General features: G+C 37.7%; 2 protein-coding genes across 2 annotated transcripts in view; one reads left to right on the top strand and one right to left on the bottom strand.

Moving 5' to 3' along the window:
• Positions 1-12,351, top strand: part of LOC116429471 (uncharacterized) — a 91,219-nt gene that overhangs the window by 33,164 nt on the left and 45,704 nt on the right. The gene's annotated exons all lie outside the window — the stretch shown is intronic.
• LOC116429466 (TWiK family of potassium channels protein 18) overlaps positions 1-12,351 on the bottom strand; it is an 81,753-nt gene that overhangs the window by 44,321 nt on the left and 25,081 nt on the right. The window contains exons 5-9 of the transcript XR_004235506.2: positions 9,723-9,879; positions 9,500-9,578; positions 8,639-8,814; positions 7,392-7,576; positions 3,115-3,276 (exon numbers count right to left, since the gene is read on the bottom strand). The gene's annotated coding sequence lies outside the window, so the exon portion shown is untranslated. The remainder of the gene's footprint in view (positions 1-3,114; positions 3,277-7,391; positions 7,577-8,638; positions 8,815-9,499; positions 9,579-9,722; positions 9,880-12,351) is intronic.

The raw sequence follows: 12,351 nt of genomic DNA, 5'->3' as shown, positions 1-12,351 counted from the left end.
GTATAGAGTAGATCTAGATACAGAAAGAGGATAGAATCTTTTTTGCTAGTGTTATTAACGAAAAGTTCTGACAAGTGCAACTACGAAATCAAATCAACTTATCAACTACGAATTCAACGGATGCATCGTCCAAGAAACCCTAAATTCGATTGAAACCGTAATTAACACACTCCGGAATGTTCGTAAGGAAACATGTTTCGCGAGACATCTGTCAAAGAATGGAACACGTCGCGAAACAACAAAAACGTAAAGAAATAATATGAAAATATATTAAAAGTCAGCGAAAGCTTGAACTTAACAGTAGAACTACGTAGCAGTCAAAATGACTGGTTCCGACTTGTTTGTCTCGCAATTAATATCTTAAAAGCATTGAATATTTGTATTAAGTGGTAATGACTAATTAGATCAATAAAAGACTATATTTTTACTAATATTTTTAATCTTTAGAAACGTATTATCCACATTTAATATTCGTGTTCCCAAATGGTTGAACTTGCATTGGTTTGTGGTTGATATGTTTATTAAAAGAAAATTTTTAAATCGTTAATACATTCTATAATGAATGTCTGAAGAAACTGAGAATAACCTATATTACAATTTTTATAGGAAGTACATATCAATCGTATTATAGTAAATGCTCGGTACTTCTAGTGTTAAGTACCAGAAAAAGCTAGTTTCCTTAACACTAGATTCACGGAGGTTTATTGTATAGTTTATTCTATTGATTTTAGGAAAATTGTTCATTCATTTAGATATTGAAAATCAAAGGTTCAAAGATATTTAATTAAAACACTCATTTGCGTTATTGCAATCAATCGAAATCGTAAAGGTCGACTAAATAATACTTTTAAAATTCAATCTACGTCAAATTGACGCGTTCCGTAGACCTATCATTGAAAAGGTCAGTGCACTTTATATAAGATATAACCGAAAATTCCAATGGCAGAGAATGTGTCAATCGATTTCGAGCGACGTAAAAGGGAACGTAACCGTTGCTAGACACTGTTCATCCCTTAAATCACGCGACTTCATTTCATTTCCCGGAATATTCCAATTAAAATGACGTCACCTGTTAATTCTTTCCGCTGTGGAGCGCAGATTGCTCTCTCCAATAAGATTCAATGCCGATATACGAGCGTTCCCGGGGTAAAAAAAACGATTACGATACGGAAAGAACGTCGTTGCGAGGTGCTCGCCGATCCATTTCTTTTTTCCCTTCACCTCCTCATTACATTTCCTCTTGAAAGAAGATTTCATATTTCATCCCGGCGTTCGCTCCCTTTATCTATTCCTCGAGTCGTCGCGGATAGAAACAAGCTCCCTCTTTTTGCGAGTGACAGCGCGCTCCCGGAAGACCTGCCTCGAACGTCGTCGTCGCCGCGCTCTTCCATCTTGTTTCCTCTTTTTTCTATTTTCCCGTTTTTTTTCTTTCCCCTGGCGGACATCTTGCGTGCCACCTCGCGACATCTTGTCTGCCGTGTTTCCTGTCTGCGGGAACTCGGCGAGGATCCTTCGGGGAAAAATTGTTCGGGAGAATCGAAGCGTTTAGGAGATCGAACCTCGGGATCGAGGCGAGTTTTGTTTCGAAGAAACGTTCGTCGAGAACATATTTGTACTGAGCTTTACAACCTTGTTGTAAACGCGACGCGGGATAAGAGAATTTCGTTAAATATTATTTATACAGGGTGGAAATTATAAAGCGTTACAGTCGAGTATCTCCGAAAATATTGATTATACGCAAAAATGTTTCAGACGAAAGTTGTTCAATGCCAAGGAGGATATCATGTGGTGGAACCTTTATTTTTCCTGGTGGACACTCCAAATAAAACGATCACACCTTTTCTCCATTTCCCTGCAAGTTTGACCCTGAATGACCTTGAGTAATAGGTCCTCGAATTCGTCTTAAAACGCACTATTTGATGGCGGATAAAAAAACGTATCATTCCATTTGAAAAAAGAAATTTCACCTTCACCTCACCTTGGAGTGCCCACCAGGAAAAATAAAAGTTCCACCACGTGATGTATATTGAATGAAATTCGAATGCTTTGAACTTGAATTCCTTGAATTATAGAAGAAACGAACGGTACTATTGTCTCAATCTTCGAAACGAGAACTAGATTTCGTAAACACAATAATTGCTACAGTTTCGATAAACAAATGAGTCTCTTATGATCTGGGAAATATTCTACGACTGCGAGAACACCTGACCCTCGATTTACGCGAAAATCCACGTGGGTTCGTTGTAAGCGAACGAAAATCTGAATAGAGCTTGTCGGCAGGAGAAAACAAAATATTGAAGAGTGTAAGTTTTAGAACTACATATTCATTTCGTGAAGCTTAACACATTGAACGTCGGCTAAATTTCAGCTACTAAAAACGCGAGTGTCGGTGATTATATTGATACATTTTTAAACATCGGTCAAACCAAAATTTCTAACTTACGGAAGAGAATAAGGAATTCGATTTTGTAAATTTTATTTTGGATTTGTGTTATACGTATCTAAAATGTTGCATGAACGTAGGGTTAGCAATTAAACGATAGACTAAAAATCCCTCATTATCGCGGGGCCAACGTTCAATGCGTTAACAAGAGAAATAATGACATTTTCGAAAACAAAAGTATATTTCATTCCTTGTCAATAAATTTAGATCGCGTAAAAACTATCGCGTGAAAAGATTCCGCGTAAATCGAGGGTCAGGTGTATAATTCTTAGATACAATAATTACTACAAACACGTATGTTCGAATTAATTCCTCATTTCCATCTGCTTCCGTACAAAAACGTCGAAGTATCCTCGCACTTTTTCTATTATCCGCCAACTGGAACCTTTTCCGAGCTGCGAACGTGTTTCCTTTGAGCTCGCAAGCTCCGAGGGAAAATGCAGAGAGCAATCCCGCAAGAGAAGCACCGCCTGAGAAAGGTTCCAGCAGCGATCGAAGCCGTCGAAGGGAATTTTTCAGCGTGTTTCGTCGCATAAATCGTGAACCGGCGGTCCCGTATTTCGATGCGACTCGCCGCCGATCGTCGTCCGGTCGGCGCGATCGTAAGCCCGGCACGATTACATTCGCCCGAAAGATATTCCATGAATAAAACGTTACGGAATTGGACTCACCGATCGTCGCGCAGGTGTACATGCACGCTGGAGCGAGACCCGGGACGGTGCTCGGTCACCTGTCACACCGGAAGATATATTTAATGGTACGCACGAGGGTGTGCACCTTCGCGATCACCTCCTCCTGCATCAGGTTGAAGCACATCGCGATCAACGCCATACCTGCAACGCACCGTGACACCTGAGTTAGAGAAACTGCGGCCATTCGATTCTCGCCGATCGACGAGACGTTTCTTTAACCCATTGCGGACGAACATCGACATTTGGACGAGACGAAATGTTCGTATTTGGAAAACTAGGTCGCAGACAAATGATTTAATTACTTGAATAGCAATTTATCTCTATCTCTCGAAAGTTTCGTACGTTTCGAAGAATCTGCGTCCGCAAAGGGTTAACATTAGATTCACTGACATTTACTGTAGTTTGTTTTGTTGCTCTTAGAAAAATCGTTATAAGTTCATTTGGAGCTTAGAAATTAGAGAAATTAGAAATTAATTTCGTTGCAATTTTGTTGCCTCGTTAGTTGCTCGTTATTTGGGAGTACCGATGGACACTTAGAGAAAAAGTGTCTTTTCAAGTTTCAAATGATAGTAGAAGCTTGGAGTGTTACTGCTTAGTTGATCGTCATTTGACGAACATCCAGAGTAACAAAGTGTATTCTTAGATTATCATACTTTCTATCTACGACATCAAAGATTCACTGATCTCGCAATTAACCCTAATCATACCACGTGTTTCTCTAACGAATTCATAACGAGTCATCACGATGTGACCCTCAGTCACTTATGAGAATGAAAGTAATGATTAAAATGTTATTGTATTTGTTTATAGGGCCCAAGTTTTCAAAGACCAAAAAACCTTTTGGAAATGCAATATGAAATAATCGGAAAAATTTGAATAAAAAGTTGAAATGGGACTCAAAGTCACATCGTGGTCATTAGGGTTAAAGTTCAAGGTGGCAAAGAGGAAAGCCGAAAATATTGGTACCTCTTTAGTTACTCAGAACCAAGACGCAAACCGACCCGTGAAACTTTCGCCCAGCACAGTACGAAGTGGCCGAGGTTAAAAAGCAATCGATCTCGCGACCCTTGACACCTTTCCCCGACACTTACGGCCCTCGAGTCCCCATCAAGTGGAAGGGTTGGTCCACGGGGCGAAACTTTTCACCTGCGGGTAAACCTTGCCGGAAGAAACACGCGGCCCCTGTACACCGCTCGCTCCAGCATCGAGATTATCCGCGGAGCCGACGATTCCGAACGCCGAAACGCTTTTCCCGCGCGCGAAACAAAGCGCTCGCGAGAGGATGACGCGTCGAACGACTCGATACACGGATCCAAAGCGGATAATCGAAGCTTGTTCGCCGAATTAGGCCAGTGATTCTCAATCCGCCGTGCTCCGCGTACCATTTATTTATCTATACGTAACGCTGTGTAGTTACAATATAACAGTTTCGCCTGACTAACACTACTAAAATGAAATTAACCATCACAAAGTGTTTGTTTCACGTTTATTAGGTTTATAAAGGAACTCTCACGAGTTTATCTTGGAGTAGATCTCAAGAAACGTTGACAGTTATGAAACTTATAGAATAAGTCAAGTCTAATACATTAGAATGTTATTTCACCGAGTTTCACATTGAAACACTTCAAATTTTTGAGAAATATTTTGTAATTTTATAAATGTGGAAGAGTATATTTTTTGTGTATGCTTGTTTCACTATCTCTTACCGTCCTACAGATCATAGGAAAGAAATATTTCTATTAAGGGATGGTTTCACCCTTTCAAAATGAAATTCGAAAATCGCGATAGCTTGATTGAAAATGGCTCGAAAAATTAAATAGTAATATTAATAATTTCTTGAATATAATTCGTTCGATCATTCATAATTTCAGTTCCACAATTTCTTCAATATTAATTCGTTCGATCATTCATAATATCAATTTCGTAAATTCTTGAATCTAATTCATTAGATTACTTATAATTTCACATCCACAATTTCTTGAATATTAATTCGTTCGATCATTCGTAATATCAATTTCATAATTTCTTGAATCTAATTCATTAGATTACTTATAATTTCACTTCCATAATTTCTTGAATATAATTCGTTCGATCATTCATAATTTCAGTTCCACAATTTCTTGAATCCAATTCGTTCGATCATTCGTAATATCAATTTTATAATTTCTTGAGTCTAATTCATTCGATTACTCATAACTTCACTTTCATAATTTCTTAAACATAATTCATTCGAAATTCGACAACTTCCCTTATCAGCCCTATCGTCAAGTCACCTTCCCGAAAAATCTCAGCCGAATTTGAGGACCGCTGAATTAGAGAGCTGTCCCGGCTCTTTCGGAACGATTAAGTCCGCCCACGGGACACCAGGCTCGTACCCCTTTCCCCCGTCCCCTACTGCACGGGAATCCCCGGGAATCCGATTGTCGTTCTGGCAAAGAAACAATTACGACGGGAACACCCGGGCCCGTCGATAAACTCCCGGCCCGCCCGCCTGTGCCGGGAGTTCATCGATAGTTTTTTAAATCTTCCCCTCTCTTTTTCCCTCTATTTTCCCTCTTTCTCTCTTTCCGTCTACTTCTCGCCGGGTTACGAATTATTGATACCGATCGATCTTTTGTTTCATTGTTTCTTCGCTGGGAGCGACGCGGGAATCCCCATTGATCGTTCGAGAACGGCCCCGGGGCTTTGGACGGAGAGAGTTTATTCGTCAAACGTCCGTTCTATTTTTCGTGGAAATAATCGTTAACGTTACCCTGTCCCCGGTGAAATATCATTTCGATACTTTATTGTATCGGCTGTTCCATTTTCATCTTTTATATTACCGCGTCCGGTATACGGGGTGGCCAGGGAAAATCGCTACGAAAGGGAATCGACGGGGAGACTCGAGTTGCTTCGAATTTTCTGTTCAAATGAATTCTTCTTTATTCTTGCATTGAAACGCTAATTATTTAACACTGAAACTAATAAACTACCAGAAAAAGAAAGATCGACAATTCACACGTCTTTTTGTTTAAGCTTAGCGACGTGTTACATTTATACTGTAAAAGTGCTTATAACAGAACATTTGTCTTTTTCTGTATATCTTTAATATTATATATCAGATACTTAACCCTTTGAACTCTGTAGGCTCCAATATTGCCCCAGTTATAATATTAAATATTTTAATGAATCTTAAACAAACTACCCTAAAATTATTCGATTTTCCACACATCCAAATTTTGTACTGACAAGGAGAATAAAAGATCTAAGAAATGTTAAAGTATCTTTCATTTTCGCTAGGGATACTATAAAAATTAGTTGCAGCTGCTGATAGATTACGAAACAACCTGGAGTGCTATGGGTTAAATAACAGATTGATCCCGAACAAATAATACCAAGATTAGCTGCGAAAGAAAGCTAATCAAATTGGGTTAATTTTCCTTAACAGAGGCAGACACAAAAGGAAAGACGAAAATGGAAGAACTGATCAATCGAGTAACAGAATCGATATACAGTTGAACGAAAGGAAACAGAATTTTAAATTAAATTTCGAAACCGGTCATTCGATCGGTTCACGGTATGGTTAACGCGTTGAATGCCATGGGGGTCACCGGTGACCCTAATTAAACGATGATTGTTTGAAAACTTTTCTATATTATAAATAATACTGCCTCATGCGGTGACATTGGGCCAGATGAACATGCAATAATAAGAATGCAATGCAATCAAATGATTTAATATTATATTTTTTCATTTTGTGTGTTTCGCTCTATGAAGTCGTGCGACATTCAACGTGTTAATTAACACTAGAACTACCGTACCAGTTAAAATGACTGGTTTCGATATTTTTGTTCAGCAATTATTGATATCTTCGCAGCATTGAATATTCGAAATGATTTTGAAAATAAATAGTATCATTTCAGTACTATAATGAATGCCTGAAGAAACTGACAATAATCTATTGTTTCAATTTTTATAGGAATTGCATATTAATCGTATTAAATGTTCGGTAGTTCTAGTGTTAAACGATGATTATTCGAAAATATAAGGCGTGTAAATTATTATGATCAACACTTTGATATCGTGCGGCATTCAACGTGTTAATGGTAATTCATCGATACAGAATCGTTGTTATTTACTCCGGATGTCGACGGATATCGCGTAGCTGCGAAATGAAGATTGAGAAATTGATTGGAATATAGAGAGGATCGATAGACACGAGGAAAAAGGGGAACGAGGGGTGAGATAAGGTGTCGAAGCTCGGAACAGCCACTCACCGAGCATCAGGTACATGGAGCAGAAGATGAAGGACAAATCTAGGCCCTGAGCCGCGTAGATTTTGTCGCCGGGGACGATATCCCCGAAACCTATGGTCGATAAGGAGACGAAGCAGAAGTAAGAGCCGTCTAGCATGTTCCATTCCTCCCACTCGGAGAACAGGATCGCTCCGCCCCAAATGTATCTGGAAAAGTCGTTCGGCAACGTCGAACTTTTAGAACCGGAAATTCTGCTCCGTTCGATTCACGCTAAATAATTCGGCGCCCTCGGCTCGGCCTTAAGTGGCCTCGTTCTACCTCTCGGAAATTAGCTCTACGTCTATCCGAGGTTTCTACCGTTCGTAAAACAGCAACATTCTTAAAAAAAAACTACTGCGATGAATTTGTTGAACTCTGACTTAACACATCGCGTACTGGCAACGAGAAGTCTCGTTTTTAGATAAAGATACTTGGCTATGGAATTTTGCTAATTACTATAGTACTTAGAAAAATATGAAATTTGAACAGTTACCTGTTATTTGGTATTTTAATGCTTACGTTACACTGTCATCTAATAATTTACGCTGCACATTCTTTTTCGACATTAGTTATCTAACAAATTATCACATTGAGTACTGGTAATGAGAAATCTCGTTTTTATATAAAGACACTTAGCTATGCAATTTTGCTAATTACCATAGCATTGGAAAAAATATAAAATTTGATACGAATTGATTATCTGTTTAAAATACATTACGTAACAATATGATATCTAAGTTTTTGTATGTATAGCAATGTAAGTTGATCTCATTGAAAATTTCCATCCGAGCAATTCAGTTTTTTGAAAAGTAGACGGTACGCAATGTGTTAATTGGATACAGTAGAATTAGAAAGCTTTATGTGTAATATTAAATTGTTTTGAATAGATTGATATGTGAAATATGAAATATTGTTTCTTGTTACTATGTTTCTTAATGGTGAAGAATGTTGAATTTATTTCATTGGATTAATGAATATTCCTGGTGAAAAATTATCGAGTGTAAAGAGTTTAGAATGAAGATACGTGTAATGATAATTTTGTATTTGAAATGGAAGATAGGAGAGTGATGTGAAATATGAACAATAGAGAAATAATTGTTTTTTGAGATTGGAGTGGGTAATGGTATTAATGTTCATAGGTTAATTAGATATTGGTTGATGGTTTTTTCGTGTTTTGTTATTGAATACTTGAACGGTGGTATTAGGAATTGAATCCTGTCTGTACTAACCCAACCATAATGGCGACGCACAGAGTCAACGGCACGGTGACGCGTTGAGGATCGTAGCTGCTGCTTTCATCATCGTCATCGTCATTCCCGTCACCCTCCTTCGCCCCGTTATTGCTCTCTAAACTTTCTTTGTCTACGCTGGACGCGTCTATGTCTCTCCCGTGTACGTTAACCATCTGTTCAGCAAACAGTTGCAATCAGTGGTGCACAAACATCAGTCTATGGAGACAATCATCAAACGGAGAAGCTAAAAATTGATACTCCTCGGAATCCGTCTTTAAAAGAATCATATTTTCAAGAGAATTCGAGTTGAGGTTCGAAGGAATTCAAATTTTTAAGAAAATTCGAGTTGAGGTTCGAAGGAATTCAAATTTTCAAGAGAATTCGAGTTCAGGTTCGGAAGAGTTCAAATTTTCAAGAAAATCCGAGTTGAGGTTCGAAGGAATTCAAATTTTCAAGAGAATTCGAGTTCAGGTTCGAAAGAATTCAAACTTTCCTTTGAAATCTAATGTTCAAAGAGAATTTAAATTCAATCTCCAGACAATTCTAGTTTCCTTCCTCAATGAAATTTTCTAGAATTTAAGTTCAGACTCAAAAGAATTCGAATTTCTTTTCTCAATGAAATTTTCTAGAATTTACATTCAAATTCAAGGGAATTCTAGTTTCTTTTTCGAAATTAACTTTTCAAGAAGAACTTAAGTTCAGTTTCGAAACAGTTCAGAATACTACCAATTAGATTCAAAGTCTCAGAGTGTGAAACAAGGTAGCTAAATCAAATGAAAATTGAAACTTTCTTTTTCTCCTATGTTTCAAATTAAACTACGTTCAGGTAACTTTTTGTTTTAAGTACAAGTCACCGACCTGCCAATGATTCTTTCTAATATCGACGCCGTCTCTCTGAACCCCCCTCTCTGTCAGTTCCCGAGGTCTCCTCCGACACCTAAAAGAAAGATGACTTCTTTTATTTCGAATTTTATGTTTTCATCTGGAACGGAAATTGCTTGAGTGTTAACTGGCGATCGACGATCGTCCTGATGGATCGTGGAGGCTGTGCTCAAGACAGAAATAAGAGGAAAACGGTCACCTGCAGAGACAGCAGCGCGCGTACGTCCATTTGAAGCTCTTCGCGAGGATGTCGCCGATGTTACTCAGGTAGAGCAAGAAGAGTGGCATTCCTATGATAGCGTACACGATGGTCACCACCTTTCCCCATTTCGTTTTTGGGCAGATGTTGCCGTAACCTGTCGACCAATACCAATAATCTATTAGTTAAAACTGATAATAAAGAAAATAATTACATTCTAACAGAATTCCTGACATTTCAATTCCTACAGTATATTCTTCTACAATCTAATAATCGAAAGGTCAATTTCACTTTGAAGAATTCAAATTTTTGAGAAACCCTATTTTGCAATTTTATAGATGTGAAAGAGTGTATTTGTTGTGTAAGCTTGTTTCGTTATTTCTTACTGTTCTCCAGATCATAGGAAAGAAATATTTGTATCAAGGGATGGTTTCACCCTTTCAAAGTGAAATTCAGCACGAAAGAAATTTGCAATGGCTCGAAAAATTGAATAGTAATATTACCCTTCACTTGCTCTACTTACAGTTTCATAATTTCTTGAATATAATTCATTCGATTATTTATAATTTCACATCCAGAATTTCTTGAATATATTTCGTTAGATCATTCAGGGATGGTTTCACCCCTTCAAAGTGTAATTCAGCACGAAAGAGAATTGCAATGGCTTCATTGAAAATGGCTCGAAAAATTGAGTAGTAACTAACAGAATTCCTGACATTTCAATTCTTATAGCATTTTCTTCTACAATCTAATAATCGAAAGGTCAATTTAGAGATTACAGATAGATTCAAACAATTAAATCCTTTATCTCCTATATACCAGTGATTCCAACTGGACAGATGATTTTTTGATATATTTAAAACTAGAACTACCAAGCAGTCAAACTTCTAAAAATTTTTCTATAGGTACCTCAAGAGTATCTATCAAGACTTCGGTCACTCAAAACTCAATTTGCGTATTACTAAAACAATATCTTTAGAAATCTCTCACAGAACGATCTATTGTTCTCTCAATAATTGTAAAAGAATTTAGGAATGAGTCATTTTGACGCATCTGGTAGTTCTAGTGTTAACACGTGCTAATACGAAATATCATTAAACTTTGCTTCTCGGCGAGGGTGATTAAATCGTAATATAAATTAATGTGATATAACATTATATGTGATATAACATTAATGTGATATAACAACAACAATAAGATAATAAACAATAATAATAAAAAACAAAGGACAAATAAGTCAATAATAGACAGATACACATGCTTAAATACATCGTATTATCTAGTGATAAAATATAACATAAATATAATACAATCGATTACCAAGGAAGTAACGTATCGAATATCGTTTCTAACTCATTTAAATTCGAAAGGTTTCCCGAAGAAGGATCTAAATCATCGCGAGGACACTTTCAGCAAGGAAATCGGTCCCGAAGGGTGTCTTAAAACGGAAAGACTTGGCCATTTTCCTTTGTCCCGCAGTGAAAGAATCCTCGGGGAGTATTATAAAACTGAATCGGCACCGGCGCGGCTGCAATTCCGATGCAGTTCGAAACCGAATCGCGGTTGTAAATAATTTTAATGAGCGGTCTTTAATATTCAGCATCGGTCTCGCTGGTGATCCGACGGCCGCGAGCCGTAACCCGTCGAAATAAGGTCCTCGAACAACGACGCCGGCTATAGCCGCGCTATGTAGAACAGATTTTCACGGTGGGGAAATGATTTTCCGCGGTATTGGAAAAACTTTTGAGTCCCCGATCTTTATGATCGCCGTCGGTCGAACGTCGGAAATCGTCCGCGAAGGAACGCTCGACGGAAACTTATAGTCGATTGAGTAATTAATGCCCGTCCGTCCTCTATCGGGAATTTCTTTTTTATAGTCTTGGTGTCGGTCTTCTTCGGCCGAGTTTGATGGCATTCTGGATTTTAATTAGAATGGATAGTGCCGCGTGAATGGGCGGGAAGACTTCTGACGGGGATAAATGTGGAATTGTTTTGATGGTGGTTTCTGGATGATATTTTGTAGTGCTTCTGTTGGAGAGTGGTTTTGGTTTATTTGAGGAGGAGTGTGTTTTAGGAGAGCTGATGTCTGGTTTATAGGTATTTGGATCTGTGGATGTGTAGATTTATAGTTGTCTATTGTGGATCTGTAGTTATCTAGATCTGTAGTTACCTAGGCCTATAGTTATCTAGATTTAGAGATATCTAGATCTATAGTTACCTAGATATATAGTTATCTAGATCTAGAGATATCTAGATCTATAGTTACCTAGATATATAGTTATCTAGATTTATGTAGATCTGTAGAGATATGTAGATCTATAGTTATCTAGATCTAGAGATATCTAGATCTATAGTTACCTAGATATATAGTTATCTAGATCTATAGTTACCTAGACCTATAATTACCTAGATCTAGAAATATCTAGATCTGTAGTTACCTAGATCTATAGTTACCTAGGTCTAGAGATATCTAGATCCATAGTTACCTAGATATAGAGTTACCTATATCTATAGTTATCTAGATTTAGAGATATCTAGATCCATAGTTATCTAGATATATAGTTACCTATATCTATAGTTATCTAGATCTAGAGATATCTAGATCCATAGTTACCTAGATATATAGTTA

Source organism: Nomia melanderi, chromosome 1 (genome assembly GCF_051020985.1).
Source record: "Nomia melanderi isolate GNS246 chromosome 1, iyNomMela1, whole genome shotgun sequence".
Classification (NCBI taxonomy): domain Eukaryota; kingdom Metazoa; phylum Arthropoda; class Insecta; order Hymenoptera; family Halictidae; genus Nomia; species Nomia melanderi.
Note: the sequence above shows the minus strand (reverse complement) of the source record. Positions and strands in the feature narration are given on the sequence as shown.